The following is an 18,856-nucleotide window of genomic DNA, read 5'->3' on the forward strand; positions in this document are numbered from 1 at the left end:
TGCGCTGAATTGTTTGTGACCAAAGGGGGTCCTTGGAGAGGGTCGAATTATGCCTCAACATCTCCCCCCAGGATTTAGAGGGGTGGTCTTAGACCAGCTGGACACTGTTTGGGGTCCTCTTTGGATTATAGTTTCCACCTTTCTCCTAGTTATGGATGTTGCGATCTATATAGGTAGTCCTCGACGTACGATCACAATTGACCCCAAAGTTTCCGTGGCAAAGCGAGTCAGCCGTTAAGTGAGCTTGGCCCCGTTTTACGACCTCTCTTGCCACAGTTGTTAAGTGAATCACTACAGCTGCTAGTTAGTAACATGGCTGTAAAGCGAATCTACCTTCCCCACTGACATTGCCTGGCGGGGGGTCGCCAAAGGGGATCCCAACAGCACCTGGCTTGGGAAGACGTGTCAGAGTTGTGTAAAGCAGCAGCCAGCCAACTTGCCTTCACCCCTTTCATTAATTTACAGAGTGGGACTCAGGTCAACAGTAGGGTTGAGGATGGGCTGTCTACGGCTCTCCTCCTGTTCCTAACCCGACACCTCGCCTCAAATCATTTGCTTTTATTCACACAAACACACCCGTGCCCGTGGGCATCGGCAGAGAAGCCGGAAGAGCTGGCTAAGGGTGGATTTGTGCGTCTGAGTTGAAATGTCCTGCACCGAGAGTGGAAAAGTGCATTTTGCTCCCTCTCTTCAACCGATGGATTCACGGAACTGTTCTGCAAGAGATTGAGGGTTGATAACGCTCTGGTTCATTCACACCGGTGTTCTTTAGCCCGGTATCCTTGCACTAGGTTGGGATTGCAACTCTCAATTTTGGAAGACGGTGGGAAAGCAGGGAATTGGAGTCTGTGTGAGGAGGGGTGGAGGACTGGGAACGATGGGGCCAAGGGCTGGGTGATGTTTTGAGGAAGGAACTTTTGGGGGAGAAGGAAACCGAAGACTCCCTCCCCCTCCCCCGTCTGAATTCTTGGAATGAATGTTCAGGCCAAGCGCCATTGCTGCCCACTGCAGCTCATGGCAAGGTTGCCGTTCCAACCTGCCCATTTGGAGAGGATCCAGTGCTGCCAGCCAAAACGCAGCCGGATGAGCTGAACTGAAAGATTCTTCTCTTGGCAGCTACTCCTGCCGATGCTCTCTGCCTCCTGGTGACATTTGGAGTTCCTATGGACACCCGTGTGCGTGGGCACGCCGCCTCCCCTTGGCAGCCTTTGCCATCTTTTATCCAGACACTCCTTTCAAATCTCCCACCAACTCTTCTCCTCTCCCCAAATGAGTCGGAAGGTTGCCTTGTGGAAACTGCCGCAGTGCCATTTCTCACAAGGTACAACTCTTAGGATAGGTGGGAGGCTGTGAAGGACAGGGCGAGCGACCTTGGGGGCACATTGATTATTGGGCTTAAGGGCTGTAATTGCCTATTCAGTGTTCTTGTTGCATTGGAGACTATACTTTCCGATGCCATGGGCCAGGAGCTCCATCCACCAGATGTTGAGACTCTAGAAAGAGTATAGAGAAGAGTAACAAAGATGATTAGGGGACTGGAGGCTAAAACATATAAGGAACGGTTGCTGGAGTTGGGTATGTCTAGTTTAATGAAGAGAAGGACGAGGGGGGACATGATAGCAGCCTTCCAGTATCTCAGGGGCTGCCCCAAAGAACAGGGAGTCAAGCTATTCTCCAAAGCGCCGGAAGGCAGGACAAGAAGCAATGGATGGAAACTAATCAAGGAGAGAAGCAACCTGGAACTAAGGAGAAACTTCCTGACAGAACAATTAACCAGTGGAACAACCTGCCTCCAGAAGCAGTGAATACTCCAACACTGAAAGTTTTTAAGAAGAGACTGGACAGCCATTTGTCCGAAATGGTATAGGGTTTCCTGACTGAGCACGGGGTTGGACTAGATGACCTCCAAGGTCCATTATTATTATTATTATTATTGAGGGGGAAAAAGATTTTGAGGACGTGGAGGAAGGAGCAGAAGTGTGGGGTTCTTGGTGCTCTCTGAGTTTGTTTTCTTGCAGATGTTTCATTACCAAACTAGGTAACAACATCAGTGTTAGGGTCTGCAAGGAGCTATGGCTCAACCCGGTCTAGGACAGAGATTCCCCTTCCTTATTGTCAAAGCAGCACATGATTTGCTCCTGAGTGACCAAACCAAGTTACTAAACCAGCTGTGGCTCCAGATGGTGGATGCAATCCAGCCAGTTTGGGTGTAACAGCTAAACATGGCTTAAAGTAAAAAAAAAAAAAAAAAAAAAAAAGTGAAGGAAAGCCGGGACACAAGGAAGGGGTTCAGAAATTCAGGAATATCCCATGGATAATACTATGCGCTGATGGTTTTAGGGGAGCAAACAGATGTTCTGAGAACATCCCTACTGCGGTATGGTGTGCATGGATCTGCCCTCCAAGTAGCCCCATAGAATCTGGATCGCAATGAATACTGCTTTAAACTATCAAGAAAGTTGGGGAAGACTCACAAATAAGATGCTAAAAAAAAAAAAGGAGAGGGGGAGTCCTTTTGCAAAATGCTTCCAAGGAGACAATCTGCGTGATTTCCCCTCCCCCACACACACATACTCTATTTTAAATGACAATACTGTATGGAATTCCCAACAGAAGGTTGATAGTGTTTGGGGGAGGAGACAGAGAATGTGAAATCAAACAAAGAAAGCAATGTTTTTTCCTCTGAATGTCCTTTCCTCTCCCCCCCCCATTGCTCCTTCCTAGCCTTTCTTCCCATGAAGGGAAAATAGATTTACCTGAATGATAAATGAATACACTCATGTGGGCATCAGATCCCTGAGACAAGCAATGTCACTGCCAGGAAGCAATACAGTCTACGGTGCAAGAATCTCTTCCTATCTTTGTACAACATGGGGGCTAAGCGATCGGCAGCCGTTTTAAAATCTGCAAAATTAAAAGAAAATTGGGGATGGTGTAGTGCAGGGGTCCCCAACTTTGGCAACTTTTAAGACTTGTGGACTTCAAACTCCCGGCTGGCTGGGGAATTCTGGGAATTGAAGTCCACAGGTCTTAAAAGTTGCCAAAGTTGGGGGCCCCTGATGTAGTGAATCCTGCAGCAGGCATGGGGTTGGACGTAATGACCTCTTAGGTCCCATTTGACTATGATTCTATGAAAATGAATCAACAGGACCTTAAGTTACCCCCCAAAATACTAATTTATTTTGGTTGCATTCCTAAAAAAGTAAAGTTGCACATTAAAAAAGGGTGTGGGGATCAGGGGCTGATGACCATGATGTGGTCAATTGTGCCTGGAAAAGAACCCACACATCAGTTTTCACAGACAAGAATAACTCTACAATACACAAACAGACACTGGTGGGGTACCACAGCTTTGACCATCGAATGTTTTGACCACACTATGGCCAATCAGCAAGGTTCCCCATCCCTGCTGGCTCAGGAATTCTGGGAGTTGAAGTCCACAAGTCATAAAAGAGCCAAGGTTGCCTACCTGACCTAGACACTGCCTCGGCTCCAAGCCAGCTGCCACCCGATGCGCTTCAGGTATGTAGGTTAGTTTGCTTCCTTAAACTTTTGTTTGCTTACATAATAACAGCCTATGTGTTCGTTTCATTTTGAGCCGAGGTGGCTGCCAGGTCTTTGGAAAGAAAGCTCACAAAAATTTGCCCTCACCCGTGCCATTCTGCACATAACTCAATCACAGCCAACCCAACCCCATTTTTGTGGATTCACTTCACACACAAACCACGAACCAAGCAGGCAAGCTAGGTGTGCAAGACACTAAAAGCTGAATGTTTCGCTGTTGTGCAGGCCTGTCCTACACCGAACACATTTATTAAATTTGCAGGAGGCCTCTCACGCTGTCCAAGTGATGCTGGGCGGCCATCGTACCCAGGTTGAGAGGACAGCAAACGCCTCTGATCTCATTTGGGGGACAACTATCCAAATGGAGAGCTGGTTACTCGGAGGTACAGGTGGTCCTCAGCTTCCAAGAGTCCATTTAGTAACCGTTCAAAATTACGCCACTGAAAAAAGTGACTTATGACCGTTTTTCTTTTTATAAGCTTTTATTAATTTTTTCCATACATAACAATAATAATTTTCCCACCAATGTGCTGTCTGAGTTTGAACACGCTAATACATATTTAATTCCTAATCCTTTATGCTTCCCTCTAGCCATCGGTAAAATAAATCCCAGGTTTGATAATAATCTGTTTCTTCTTTTTCTTTCAGGCTCATAGTCAATCTGCCCATCTCTGCGCATTCTAATTTTTTTTTTTTAATTATTTCTTCATTATCCGGTCGTATTCTTTCATTTTTCCAATATGGTGCAAATATTATTCTTGCCGACTTGTGACCGATTTTCATGCTTATAACCAATTGCAGCATCCCCCGTGGTCCCATGATCAAAAGTTGGACGCTTGGCAACTGGCTTGTATTTATGTTGGTCACAGTGTCCCGATCATATCATCCCCTTTTCCAACCATCTGACCCTCAGTCAATGGGGAAGCCAGATTCACTTAACAACAGGGTTACCAACTTAACAACTGCAATGATTCACTTAACAACTGTGGCCAGTGGAGTCGTAAAATGGGGCAAAACTCCCGTAACAAATGTCTCCCTTGGCAACAAAACTCTGGGGATCAATTAAAAGTCGTAAGTCGAGGACCACCTGCCCTAAGGCTCTGGCTTCCACTTCAATTTCAAGCATCCGAAATAGATTCAGTGAGGCGCTGGCTGAAGAGGTTTCCACGGGCCAAGAGCTCTTAGGAGGGCACGCCAAGATCAGACCCCCCCCCAAACGGCTGCCAGAGAGGATAATGGACTGCCAGCTGAAGGAAGGCCAAACAGGACTAATTTAAAGACCGTCGGATGGAGCTCTGGAACAGCAATAAATCTCCCGGGGCTATGAAGAAGCACGCAGCTGCAGGTCAGGGCGGCCCACACGACTCCCCTTAGGAGAGTAAGCAGTTTTTATTTATGGTGTAACTGGACAGAACAATCTAATCAGCAATCAGCCTTGTAAATCATGCCCTGAAGGGGCTCTCAGCTGGGCAATCTGCAGTGCTGAGTCAGGAAAACGGTCTCCATCCCCTCCTCTTCTCAGCGCCAGCACCTGATCTTGGACAGAGGGCATCGGGGCGCTGAGCCGGGATGGGCACACGGTTCAGTTAAGGTTGTAGCTTCCTGTACCCACACCAAGATTTCCTCTATTTGGATGGTTGGTCTGAGACATCTCTACGCTACGTCCTCGGAAGAGCTGTTTTCCTGAGGCCTTGTCATCGTGATGTGTTTTAAGCCAGAAGATCACAAGGATTGTCTGGCTGCCGTTGTGTAAGAATGAGCCGATTCTATGCTGTTGCCCAGGGGATGCCCAAGTGTACGGTTCCTGCACAATTCAGGGAGTCTTCTTTGTCCCACGTATCAAGGAAATCCCAGAGACTTTATGCAACTCCATCACGTATTGACTATGTGAATCAGCTACTTTGAATCTCTAGTTTCAGGTTTGCTCACTGAGAATGTAATTGGGATGTGTGTTTTAACATTTTCATTTTGCCATACTCTAAATAAATAAAACCAGACCAACATTCTTGCACCATTGAGGGACAGACCTAAGGACTTGTGTGGTGGTGTTTTTTTTTAAATGCCTGTGCTAGAGACTGATCAGCTATACCCCACGGAAGTATCTAAGTTAGCATTCCTAAGGAGAAGGTGAAAAAGTTCCTCCCGCAAATGATTTGTAAAATGAAGCAATCCTTATTAAAACAAAACACTGCCCTAATTTTCTGTTGCAACACCTCAACTACAACTCAAACATCTTGCAATGAATTCCAAACAAATACAAGATGATGAGTTGGCTCATTACTTGCTGATAGGTATAATTATGTTTTTAAAAGGGCTTTACACCTAAATGCCACCTGATGGCATGCAGTGATACTGTAGGATAGATATTAAAAATGTGGGTAAACGGCAAGAACACACCCAGGACTACTATAGTCTGACCGATTTGGTATTCTCCTTCTAATACAAATAATCCTCGACTTACAACCGCAACTGAGCCCCAAATTCTTTTGCTAAGCAAGGCAGTTCTAAAGTGAGCTTTGCGGCAGTTTGCGACCTTCCTTGCCATATTTTGTTAAGTGAATCCAGCTTCCCCATTGACTTTGCTTGTCAAAAGGTTGCAAAAGGGGATCACATGACCTGGGACTCTGCAACCGTCATAAATATGAGTCAGTAGCCAAGCAACTGAATTTTGATCACGTGTTACGGTGATGCTGCACTGCTTGTAAGTAAATTCAAATGGTCACTAAATGAATGGTTGTAAGCCAAGTACTACCGTTCCTCTTTCTTGAATGCTTTTGTTAAAGAAAAAAAAAAAAATCTTAAGACCTATGCCAGTGGTGGCGAACCTGTGGCACGCGTGCCAGAGGCAGCACTCAGAGCCCTCTTTGTGGACATGCACACCATTGTCCCAGCCCTGCCTTTCCCCGCGACCCCCTCCTCACCAGTAGCCCCCCTGGAGGAGTCACCCCCGAGCGCAGCCCGCACAGAGCAGCACAGCCAAGGGCATGGCAGCCGGGACAAGACTCCGCCCTCATGCCCCATCACACCCAGATGATGTTGCAGGTGCATGGGCAGAGGGCGTGACCACCATGGCACTGCTGGGCCGCCTGGGCGATCTGCGGCGGGCCGTGGAGGCGGTGAGTGGCCCTGGGAATTTTGGGGTGGGGGTGGAGCAGGGGTGGGATGGGGTGGGGCACAGTGGGCGGGATGGGGTGGAGGCGGTTTTTGGGCACTCAGTCTGTAAAAGGTTCGCCATCACTGACCTATGCAATGCACACTCCACTGCCTGGAAATGGCTTTGGATTAAGCAGCTCTCTGAAGGAGAGAGCAAACGCAGAATTTATGAGTCCACTTGCTATAGGGCCATGATGGCGAACCTTTTAAAGACCAAGTGCCCATAAACTGGCCCCGCCTCTGCTCCACCCCCTGCCCCGCCCCCGCTCTGCCTGCCCACAGGACCACTCACCACCTCCAAGGCCCACCGCAGATCGCCCAGGCAGCCCACCAGCACTATAGCGGCCACACCCTCTGCCCGTGCCCTGCAGCATCAACTGCATGTTGGGGTGTGAGGGCAGAGTCTTGTCCATGCTGTCTGGCTGCCACGTCCTTGGCTGCGCTGCTCCGTGTGGGCCATGCTCAGGGATGACTTTCCTTCAGGGGGGCTGCTGGAGAGAAGGGGGTCACGGGGGGAAACAAGGCTGGGGCAACAGCACGTGTGCCCACAGAGAAGGCTGAGTGCCGCCTCTGGCACCCGTACCATAGGTTCGCCACCACTGCTATAAGGTGAGATGTCTAGATTCAGAAGTGCAACTTTGCTTGCGTGGTCCCCAAGGATTGTCCTGGGCTCTATGCAAAGAGCGTTTGGAAACCGCACAGCAGCTCTAAGCATGGTGGAGGTAGCCATTCAAATCATTTCAGCCCAAACCTCATTAAGTGGGCAAAACACCCCTGCAATTTAGTCCTGGGCTGGCTTATTCCTAAAGCACGGGTCTCAAGGCGGTTGAGGTGAATATGCAAATGGACTTAGCATCAGAATCTGAAACAGGTTTACCTGAAAATCACTCCTGTTCCTTTCTGTGGGAGGTGCTCGAGCTGTCCTCAAACGCCCTCCCAAAATACAGTACAAGAAATCCTCACCTTAACAATTATGCTAAGTGGAGAAATCTGTCCCCCCTCCAGATGTTGCCGAACTCCATTTCCAAGCAGTGTCCCAACCTGGATGGTCTCAGGTGAAGGATGCTGGCACCTGCCCTAGTCCTCCCCCCCCATATCAATGATCTACTACCCTTCCCAAGAAAGCTGCACACAAACATTTGCACTACTCAGGTCACCCTGGTTTCAACAACTCGGGGATCTTCAAACTTGGCCCTTTTATGACTTATGGACTTCAACTCCCAGAATTCCTCAGCCAGGCACATGTGTGCCTGGCTGAGGAACTCTGGGAGTTGAAGTCCACAAGTCATAAAAGGGCCAAGTTCGAAGACCCCTGCTCTAAAAGGAATGCAAATGACCATCTGTCTGCAAGCAATAAAAGTCCTTCCCACCATCTAGTCAGAGCTGAAGAAGCTTCTTGGGTGAGAAGCGAAACGTCTTCAAAAGAAACGCAAGACAGTCCAGTTGCCTCCTGGGGGGGGGGGGAAGGAAAGCACCTTTGGGACAACCGTACCTGGATGACTGAGAACCTCCGTAGACATTTACCCCCCCCCCCAGAATTCCTGCCCAAGAGTCCTGCTAGAGGCCGGGTGGGCTTGGAAGCATCACCCCCCCTCCCTCTGCAGGACCAGAGGATGCCCACCCCAATGCATCCCGCCTCACAAGGGTCCCCGGCACCGGTGGTGGTGGTATTCAAATAGGGGAACAACCGGTTCTCTACGTGGATGCCGCTTCCGGAAGTCCATTCTGGGCCCGGGCAACACAAAACGAGCTACCGATTCTGCCCAAGTGGTGCGAACCGGCTGAATCCCACCACTGAAGCTGGCACTCTCCCCTGCACCCCGACTCCTCCGCAGGCGGCCAGGCGGGGCAGGGGACCCCTCTCTCCTGCCACCCGCTTTACCCCCTCGAAGGGAGGCGCAGCCATTGGCCGAGGCCCTGCCCGATGTCCGGGCGGCGCGGAACGACCTTTCCTCCCGCCTTCTGGAACCGCGCCGCCGCCGCCGCCGCCGCCGCCTTCCCGATCCGCTCCAAGCTCCGGGTTTTCCTGGGCGCGCGCGCGCCAGGAACGCTTCTCCCGCCCGGGCTTCCCGCTGGCGCTCCAGCCTCCGCGTCTTCCTTCCCGCCGAGCCGAGCCGGGCCGGGCGGCTGCTCCAGCGAGCGCCTCGGCTCCCTCCTCCCTTTCGGGCGGCCGCGCGGAGGGAGGGCCGGGAAGAGCCGGATCGCAGGCAGCGGCGCCGGCCGCGCGCACACTCCCCTTCCCACAGGCGGCGGCGGCGGCGGCGGTCGTGAGGAGGATGGCGGGCCCGTGAGGCGGCGGCGGCGGCGGCGGAGCGAGGCTTCATGGAGGAGGCGGCGGCAGCGGCGGCGGCTGAGGGGCGCGCCCGGCCCCGGCCGGGACCCGCGAGTGAGTGTGAGGCGGGGCGAGAGAGCGGGCGAGCTCCTCATGGCGGCACGCTAGGCCCCGGCCTGGCTCGGGGCTCCTGCTGAGGCCGGAGCGGCGGGAGTCGTCGCCTCAGGCGGGGGCGGCGCGGGGGGGGACGCTCCCCCGGCCAAGGGGGCGGGGCGGGGGCTGGACTTTCCCGCGGGGGGGCGTCCCTCCTCCCCTCCCCCCTCCCCCTTGCACAAAAGCCCCGCTGCGCCCAGCGGCCGCCATGGGGGGGGCTCCCTGCCCGGACAGAGGGGCGCTCCGGGCCGGCGGGGGGTCCCGAGGATCGGAGCCCCCCTGGGCGGGAGGGAGGGAGGAAGGAAGGGGAGCGGGGAGGGGGCTGGCCGGCCTCCCTCCCTCTCTGCGGGGTCGCCTCCGCGCAGAGGGCACGGCCGGGGTCACCGCCGAGTGTCGCCTGAGGCCGCGGCGGCGGTTCGGGCCCCGCGGGCGCTCCGGGCCCGTGCGCCGCCAGCCTCGGGGAGACCCCTTGGAGGAGCCCCGCGGCGCCTGGCTGCCCCCGGGCGTTTCAAAGCGCCGCCGGCGAGTTTCGCAGCTTTCGGGGGGAACTCGGCGTCTCCGCGGCCGGGAAGCCCGGGAGGGGGGCACCCCGAGATGGGGAGGGGGGTAGGGCTGCGGCGGCCGGTCTCTTGGGCTTGCCTGCCTCGGCTCCGGGGACCCATTTGACGGGGCAAGTGTCGGGCGAGGGTGCTTGACGGCTGAGCTTGTTCGGAGAGGCTCGAATTGTCACGTGTTTAATCGGTGGCGTTTTGGGTCTTTGGCTTTTGGACACACCACCACAACAGGAGAAGTCTCATTGCTCCCGGTTTCGGCTCATTAGAGGAGGTTGTAAAGATATTTACAGAGGGTAAAATATCTTTACAACCTCCTACTTGTGGACCAGGACTGGGTTAGGTCCTGGTCATGTGAAAGTTGTTGCATGGAAGTTCTTAGTTGTCCCGGGTGGATACAGGTAGTCCTCGACTGACAGCAGTTCATTTAGTGACCGTTCAAAGTTACAAGGGCCCTGTAAAGTGACTCTTGGCCCTTTTTCACATGTACGGCAGTTGCAGCATCCTCGTGGTCACATGATCAAAATTCAGAGGTTTGGCAACTGGTTCGTATTTATGACGGTTGCCGTGTGTCCTGGGTCATGTGATCAGCTTCTGCAGCCTTCTTCTAAGCAGCAAAGTCAAGGGGGAATCTAGATTCACTTAACAAATGCAACGATTGGTTTAACAACCGTGGGCGAGAAAAGTCATAAAAGGAAGCAAAACTCACTTAACCAATGTTTCATTTAGCAACATAAATTTCGGGCTCAATTGTGGTTGTAATTTAAGGACTACCTGTAGTTATTGGCAGGTTTGTCGTAGGTCTGATGCAACAAAATCCTGCTGGTGCTTTCTGCATCTCTCAACAGTTACATAAAATCTCAGTGTCCTGAAGGAGTTGCCTCATCTGAAAGTTATAGTTGGTGTATCAGGAACATGGCATTCAGGGCTGGTTTCTTGCATGATATTTCTAGCCAGTCTGGCTGCCTCACATGGTACAGACCATCCTTCTGTCTTTGAAGAGTTCCTGAATCTAGAGTGAGAAATGACAGCTCATCAGCAGTGCTCTCAGCGGGTTGAAGTAAAAGCTGTTTAACAGTTGCGGATGGTTGTAGGAGGAAATGAATGGGTAGATTGAAAGGTCCTGCCTGAGCCAAACTGGTTGCAGCTAGCTTTATTTATTTATGCCTACATTTGGGATTTATTTGGACTGGTTATTTGGCTTGGGAACAAATGCCTTTTGTCAGGGTTTGCTTCCGATATATAAGAGCTGTTCTGAAGCTGAATTCTCGCCTTTTGTATCTTAGCTTCCATCAACCACTCTCTTCAAAAACCAGCGCCCTAGCATGATAGAATTAAAAGCTCTACTTTTACCTCTCAGAAGGACAGGTGTATGTTATAGGAGTTCTGTTGTAGCAGTTATCACTTCTGATGAGTTTCAAAAACTTAAACCGTTTCATTGATCTATTTTGCGGCCCATCTGTGATACTATAGTATCATGGCTTTGAAAATGGTCTAATTTATACCTAGTCCTGTTTTGTGATCTTAGTATAGATTACGCTGAATCTTTTAGGCCTGCATGTGTTGTGAACTGCATGGAATTCTTAATCTTTAAATGTTAATGTACTGGAAAATACATCCACAGTTATCTCCAGCAAACTGCTTATCAGGTTAAATCTGTGGAATAGTTAAGAGTTCATACCTTGTTTTGCTCTTTTGATAGAGGTGCAGGATCTGCACAAACAAGTTATTACCTCAAATGAGTAAACTGTATTTACTCTGTGTCCTACCTCTGCAGTGTAAACTTGATAGGAACTAAGTCCTTAAAGTTTTGGATTTCTGTATAAGTAAATAGGCACAGAATGTTAGTACAAGCAGTAGCTAGCACTTTTGGTCAAATACTGTTATGTTTTTTATTATTTTTTGATCTGTTACAGACTGTCTTGCAGAATTATAGATGACAAGTAATCTCAGTGGAAATCCTAAGGAATATTTTTAAATAGTCAGCTAGTTACTATTTTAAAATAAATATTAAGATTTCTCAGGTTTATTTTCTGTTAATTTTTTAATGCATCTCAGTAGTTTTTTTGCACAATAATCTTTTTTTCCTTACTTTCTTGGTATTCTGAATATTCTTACTAGACTTCCATTGTGTTGGATATTAATAGAGAAATGAACGTTAACAATATTTAATCTTTTTGTTAGTACTGTAATATCAGAAAGTTGTACTATTAGCAATCCATATATGTCTAGTTTTAAGTCATTATATTCTGAATACCATCTAGATTGTGATTGTGAGATTTTCTTAGCTTTATAGCCAGAATAGCTTTCTGGGATCTTCTTCATTTCAAGACAGATGTAGAGAATGTTGTGGTTTTGTTGTCATGCTTTCCCATTGTGTGAAATGAGAAATCAGAGACTTTGATGTCTAATCACCATACAGATTCTTTGACAAGTTTCGGTTTTCTAAGGTAGGAGTTATAATTTTTACCAAATAGTCTTATGTTCAGAGATTTTGCTGCCATTTTGGTGGTGGTGGGTTAGTACCATCTTTTGGTGTAAGAAATCAATGTTTATAAAGAGTGAATGAGAAATAATTTCATATTTTGACTGAAAGCATAAGACTGTTCAGTCCTTGCTGTTTTACTACTTTTGTCTCAGTATGTTTGTATTTTGAAGATGTGTGGGTGACAAATTCTTCTCCAGTTTACAAGTATTACTTCACTTGTTCAGATCTCATATTGCAGCAGCACAGTCTGTTTGCTAAACAAAGTAAACTGCTGCGTGATTAATGTGCAAAACAAGGTACATTGTCCACATCAAGTTCTGCTTTGTCCCAGAACTTTTCATTTTTCCCACAGAATGAATCAATCTGAATATTTCAAAGGTAGCTAATTCATACTCTCTACAACAGGAAATAATTGTGGACCAGACACAAGGATTCAAGACCAGCTCACACCTGGAACCTCATAAATAACCCTTATTCGGGATAATTTTGTTCCCGTCTTGTTTTTGTTATCGCTATCTTTTATTTTTCATTTGTTCATAGTTTTTTCTTGTTTTTAATGTTTTATTTGTGAAATTTGGGTAGCATATGCATTTGGCTAAATAAATAATACACTTTAGAAATACAACAGACAACAATGGTCTGCTCACATTATTCCATAGGAAATAGAGAATAATTTGGAGAGAAATCCCCTTTTATACATCCTAACTGGTGGTTTAGGAGAATGTGTGTAATCAGTTGTTAAACTAAACACCAATATATCAAAATTTGTCCTGAAAGCATGGAAGCGCATGTGCAAAGGCTTAAGCAACAGGAAAATGAATACTTTAAGCTACTGATTTTCTTTCTTTCACTCTAAATTTTATAGATTTTTTTGAATACCATCAGAATAAAATGTGCCATCAAGCAACTTTGTATAAAATATGTAAATTGTAATTTGCTGATTTTAATTTCAAGTGTGTTCTTTTAGTTAAGATTGATCATGACCTAATTTGCTAAGATAGCCGCAGTTTTCCCTAATGCTGTTTTATTGATAAAAATGCTTCTTATTCTTAAATTACAATCCCTAATTAGAGATTATAATGCTTTTCAAGGTTTTTTTTTTTTTTATAAAGAATAAGAACAAGCAGAATTTAACAGCAGGTAAAATTGCAGCAATAATATCCAATCAACTTTTATGTGATAAAATATCATCAAAATGAGAACTAACAATGTTTGGGGGGAAAGGATGCACTGAGCTAGTAAGCAGGAGACTGGCTCACGAGCTCAGGGCAAGCAGTCTTTCCCTTGTTCTAAAGCAGGGGGTCTTCAAACTTGGCCCTTTTATGACTTGTGGACTTCAACTCCCAGAATTCCTCAGCCAGGAATTCTGGGAGTTGAAGTCCACAAGTCATAAAAGGGCCAGGTTTGAAGACCCCTGTTCTAGAGGTTCTACTAGAGACAATCCTCAACTTACGACCACAATTGAGCCCAAATTTTATGTTGGTAAGCGAAACATTTGTTAAGTGAGTTTTGCCCCTTTTTACAGCCTTTCTTGCCATAGTTGTTAAGTACAGCATGGTTATTAAGTGAATCTGGCTTCCCCATTGACTTTGCTTGTCATAAGGCCACAAAATGTCACGTGACTCTGGGACGCTGCCACTGTCATAAATACGAGTCAGTTGCCAAGCATTTTAATTTTGATCAAGTGATCATGGCGACGTTGCTATGTTCATAAGTGTGAAGAATGGACATAAGTCACTTTTGTCAGTGCCCTTTATTACTTTGAATGGTCACTAAATGAACTGTTGTAAGTTTAGGGATAAAGCGAGAGGAGTTACTCTTTCTTAGTCCTCGAAAGATGGCGACCACTTCCAACAAAAGCTGTCAAGAAAACTGCGTAGATTTCTGCACGTCCTCGCCAAGAGTCCAGGACACCCTAAAAATGATGTCAGGTGATACTCACATACATCTGGCCTGGTGCTGGGTATATGCTGGAAAAAGGGAGTGATAAATTTTAAGCAGCAAACAGCTTGCTGTTTGGATTCTCTGACCATTTGCTCCTGGAGAAATTCTCAAGAAAACAAGCTCAAATTTTCCTCCTCAAATCTTGTGGGTGCGTTTGTGTGTGGGAATGGAATTGGATTGGAACTTTGGTGCGGAGAGTAGTAGGTTCCGGTATGTATGTAAAATTCCTTGTCGTAAAGAACAGCCATGCTGGGATGAGCCTGGTTTTTCCTGTGCTGCTCTAGTTCTTGCAAACCTGGGATACCTGCTGATTCAGGTGAGCAGCTACTGAAAGGTTAGGGGAAGGGTGTCAAAAGAAGCATTTAGTTGGTTCTGTAAATAGTTTTGAGCCGATGCTGGGGGACTTCTGAGCTTTGTGCAGGCAGGTGGCAGTTTAGCTAGGTTCATTTGCTGATACTGGAGAAGGATATAGTTTGCTGTAGTCTTTGTGCTTAATTCACTAGAGATCTGGGCTTGGAATCAGATCACTGTAGCCAAGCAATAGCAGCTGCTTTTGTTTGTTCGCAACTGTTTTGTGCTCTTGCTCTTTCTTTGTGAGCCTCCTACTTCTGACAGAGAGTGAGCTCATCTTGGGGGATTCACAGAATTATCTGGACAGACATTTCCAAGCTTTTGAACTTCTGTATCCAGAGTATGCGCATGAAGAGCTTCTGATACACAAACACCCAGAGACAGCATCTTCTCCTGCAATTAAGCCTTCATATAAAGTGCAATTCAGTGATTGGCTTTAAAAATCAGTAAATCAGCATAATTATATGGATTAATAACACATAATAGTTATTAGATAGTAACTGTTGTAGAGATTTGTTTATATGACTTAATTTAAGGGGAGTTAAAGGTTAAGTATGATTTTTTTTCTCTTTTTTTTTCTTTTTTCTTTTTTATTATTGTTAACTTTTTTAATAATAACCCTGTATTCTGCTCTGGGAAGCGAGGGGGGGAGGGTTGAGGGTGGGTGGGTGGGTGAGTGGGTGGGTAATGATAATATAGACATGGTAAACGCTTGGGCATTTCCCCTATGCTGCGTTCATGTGTGTGAGAGGGATGAGAGGGGAAGAAGGAGTAGGGAGGAAGTAGGATGGTTAGAGGAGAAGGGGAGGGGAAGAGAGTAGGAGGGGAGGAGAGAAAGAGGAGGGAAGTGGGAAAGGATTAGAGAGGGTGGACGCAGCCTGGGGGGAATGGGCAGGTGGCACCAATGGTTAGGAATTTAATTGTATTTTGTATGAATAAATGGAAAATAAAAACTTTTTTAATAAAAAAAATAACACATAATAGGATGCTAAGATCTAACTAAAACTATTCTCGCTATTGAAATTAAAATAAGATAATAAAATGTGGTAAATGGTGTCATATGTTACATGACATAACAGACTAAAAATAGCCCAAAAAAATCTAGTCTGACACTACCAGAGGCCACATGAAATTACAAGATTAAGGTATAAAATAACAGATTAATACTGATCTTACAGGGATTATTAAATTTTGTGCAAATCTGTAAAACCTTAACACTAAGATCTAATTATCAGAATGCTTCTTAGTTCTAATATTAGGATTATAAAGGTATAATACAGCTACACAATGTAGATGATAGATCAGGAAAAAAAACACTTGGACTAAACAAAGATAAAAACAATTTCTTATTTTATTGTATTTTATAATCTAGATTAATTTATGGATTTGCTTTATTTTATTCAGCCAAAGTTGTGAAAGGGAAAAAGAATGCCTAATATGAAGAAATTGCAAAGAAAATCCAAAATCCACTTTGAAATGTAGCAAAATGTCAAAGTTAATTTACCTTTATAGAATCTGCAATGCTATTTTTTTTTCCTAATAGCCATAGACATATTTTGCCACTGTGTAAATTCTGTCTGGAATGAAATCTTATAAAAAAAGAGGTTGACACAAAAGGAATGTTGTCTACTTGGATATTTGTTTAAAAGAGGTGCCATGAGTAAATGACAAGTATCCCTGTAGAAAAAGCAGCACACTGGTACGCATGCCACTGACTCAGCAGCTCTGGAAAGGCATGGATATAAGCATCATTTTAGGGGATACCAGCAAGTCTACCTTGCAAAATGTCAGAGAGTAAGACACTAGAAGAGGCCAGAGAAAAAGCATGCCAGCATCTTGAGGGAAAATCACTAAAAGCGTTAGGGCGAAGTGAGAATTTTAGTTGGATTTTCAACTAAGTAGCAATGGGTGGTTCTGCTAAAGTTGTTTTGTATATCAAATCCCATACACATTATTTTATTAGGGGAGTTGGAAAAAGGCTGCAACCTTTTAGTTTTGATTCCCTTGAAACCCAGGAGTGATGTTGATCATGTAGTAGAGTTAAGAGGACTAGGCCTTCTGGATAATATATCAGCTTAAGCCTTTACACTACAGTAGTCTGCTTTGCCAGATCAGGGCTTCTAAGGCGATAAAGCCAGCTTTACAGCATTTGGAATGCACCAGGAAACATTAAAATCAACTTCAGAAATTTTTGATTGTACTTTATCAAGCTGAATACCTTTTTTTAATATTAAACAGCTGCTTGATAAGATTTGTTAATGTAAATGCTGTCATATACAGAAACAGCCTGCGCTCTAGTAGGGCCTCAAGTTATACAGGAAAAGTCTACATCACAGCGATTCCAGTTGAAGTTCTCATTAGATAATTGCACTGTTGTGAATGGGCCAAGGGCCTCACCCACAGAGCAGGCAGTTTGGTTCAGAAAAGGAACCACATGATGGTAACTCATGCTAACTGGAGCCACTGTCAGGGATCTCTTTTGGCAGCACCAGGTAAAATTTCCAGAGGTTTTTCAATCAGTCTGTGAGACCCCCTGGAATGGAAAAGAGACAGTTTGCTCCGGTAGATTCATGAAGCTGCACAGTTTGCAATCAGGTTAGATGCCTAATATCCATGCTGGGTAGAGGTGCGACAATTTGGCCCTAATAATTATTCAGAGCATTACCCAAAGAGCAGAGAGATCTGAAAGAGATAACCAAGGTCTATAGAATAGCCAAGCTAATGGCAGATGTGCAGACAGAAGCCTCCAGGACCTTAGCCAGCTTGTGGTTTCAGGGAAACCATTGCTCCAGACCACTATTGTGAGCAGGACTTACAAGAAAATGTCTGGGGAATTGATCGACCTGGTCCTAATTGAAAATAAGGCCAATAGGACGGCTCTGTCAGCAGCAGAAACAATATAAACAAGAAAATAAATGCAGGAAAAGGCCACCTACCTTCTTTTTGCCTTTTTGCTTTTTCTTCCTAGATGATTTCACTTAGAAGTATGGAATATTCAAGACAACATAGAAATAGTCATCAGGGTAGGGGAGAAAATTTTCAGAAGAAATATCCTTCCAATTGATGCTATCAGCTCCCCGGTAGAGGGTCTCCTGGCAAGTAGACAATCCAATTGGAGCATGTGGGACAGTTTAGAGACAAACTGAAGGAGAGATTCCTACCTTCCTCAGTTTCAAAGAAAGGGAGATATAATGGAGAATAGGAGATGTCATAGATCATTTATGGATAATCAGTGCAATAGAATATGTTCCAAACCAGGAAACTCTGGCCTAACCGCCATTCTTTTTCAAGCCACCAAACAGGTTCATCAGACAGTTGACCTTCAGCGTTGGGACTGGGATGACTAAGGTTAGAAGCCTTTATTCCAAACAATTGGCTAGCCTCTATAACTTGTTGATGGTCATGCTGGGTAGGCTGATAAGCCTACTGGAAATATCTCAGATTTGTGTACATGGTTCAGTTTATCGGGCCAGTTCATGTCTGTCCCCTTCAGTCCAATGTTGGAATTTTTATTCAAAGTGATGGCATAATTGATCAGGCACCTGAGGGCTCATTAGAATGACCATTGGATGATCTTTTAATCACAGTTCCCTCAATGGAAAAATAATTGAATTAGTTTAACTGCAATTCCTTAGAGCAGTGGTTCTCAACCTGTGGGTCGGGACCCCATTTGGGGTCGAATGACCATTTCACGGGGGTCGCCAAACAAGGCTGTCCGCCATTTTTTCCCCCTTTTCTTTGGCCACGCCCCTGGCACACGTTGATGTATAAGTGGTTGGGGGTCACTACAACATGGGGAACTGAATTATGGGGTCGCGGCATTGGAAAGGTTGAGAACCACTGCCTTAGAGATTATAACTTTGTGATAAACATAGAGAAGAGCTCCCTTGTTCCCTTCAGATAAATACTGCATCTGAATATATGATAGACTGAAAGAGGGAAGACCTCTTCCTATCTCCAGAACAACTCAGAACATAGTATTACCCCCACATGTTCATTCCAAACTGGTCCAGTTGTTTCTGCTCTTGTTACAGGAATAGATAGCCTCCAGGATCTGAGTGACCCCGATAGTCCTGTGCAGGGGGAAGATCCCTGAAGTGGGGATTTGCAGTAATCTATTCTAACCCCCAAGTATAGTTCTCAAACAGCCAAACAGAGAAAAGATAACCATAGATGTCAACAACAGGATGAGGAAGTCATTTTGTGTCTCTCAGTTGAGGACCTGTGGCCCAATCTAAGGCCTTCCTGCCAATCAGTTGCTTAGAGATTCAGGCAGTGTATCTGGGATTGTTGAACTTGAAGCATCCAGTGAAGGGAAAAGATTTCCTAGTAAAGATGGACAATAATATAGCCAAGTCTGGCATCAAACCCCCCCCTCCC

At 46.2% G+C, this 18,856-nt stretch overlaps 1 protein-coding gene across 1 annotated transcript in view; it reads left to right on the forward strand.

Annotated features, from left to right (window-relative positions):
• The first annotated feature begins 8,818 nt into the window (after positions 1–8,818).
• Positions 8,819–18,856, forward strand: part of ZNF609 (zinc finger protein 609) — a 75,949-nt gene continuing 65,911 nt past the window's right edge. The window contains exon 1 of the mRNA XM_039339536.1: positions 8,819–9,103. The gene's annotated coding sequence lies outside the window, so the exon portion shown is untranslated. The remainder of the gene's footprint in view (positions 9,104–18,856) is intronic.

This window comes from Crotalus tigris, unplaced genomic scaffold (assembly GCF_016545835.1).
Source record: "Crotalus tigris isolate CLP2741 ecotype Arizona unplaced genomic scaffold, ASM1654583v1 scf7180000017735.2152567, whole genome shotgun sequence".
In the NCBI taxonomy this organism is placed as follows: Eukaryota; Metazoa; Chordata; class Lepidosauria; order Squamata; family Viperidae; genus Crotalus; species Crotalus tigris.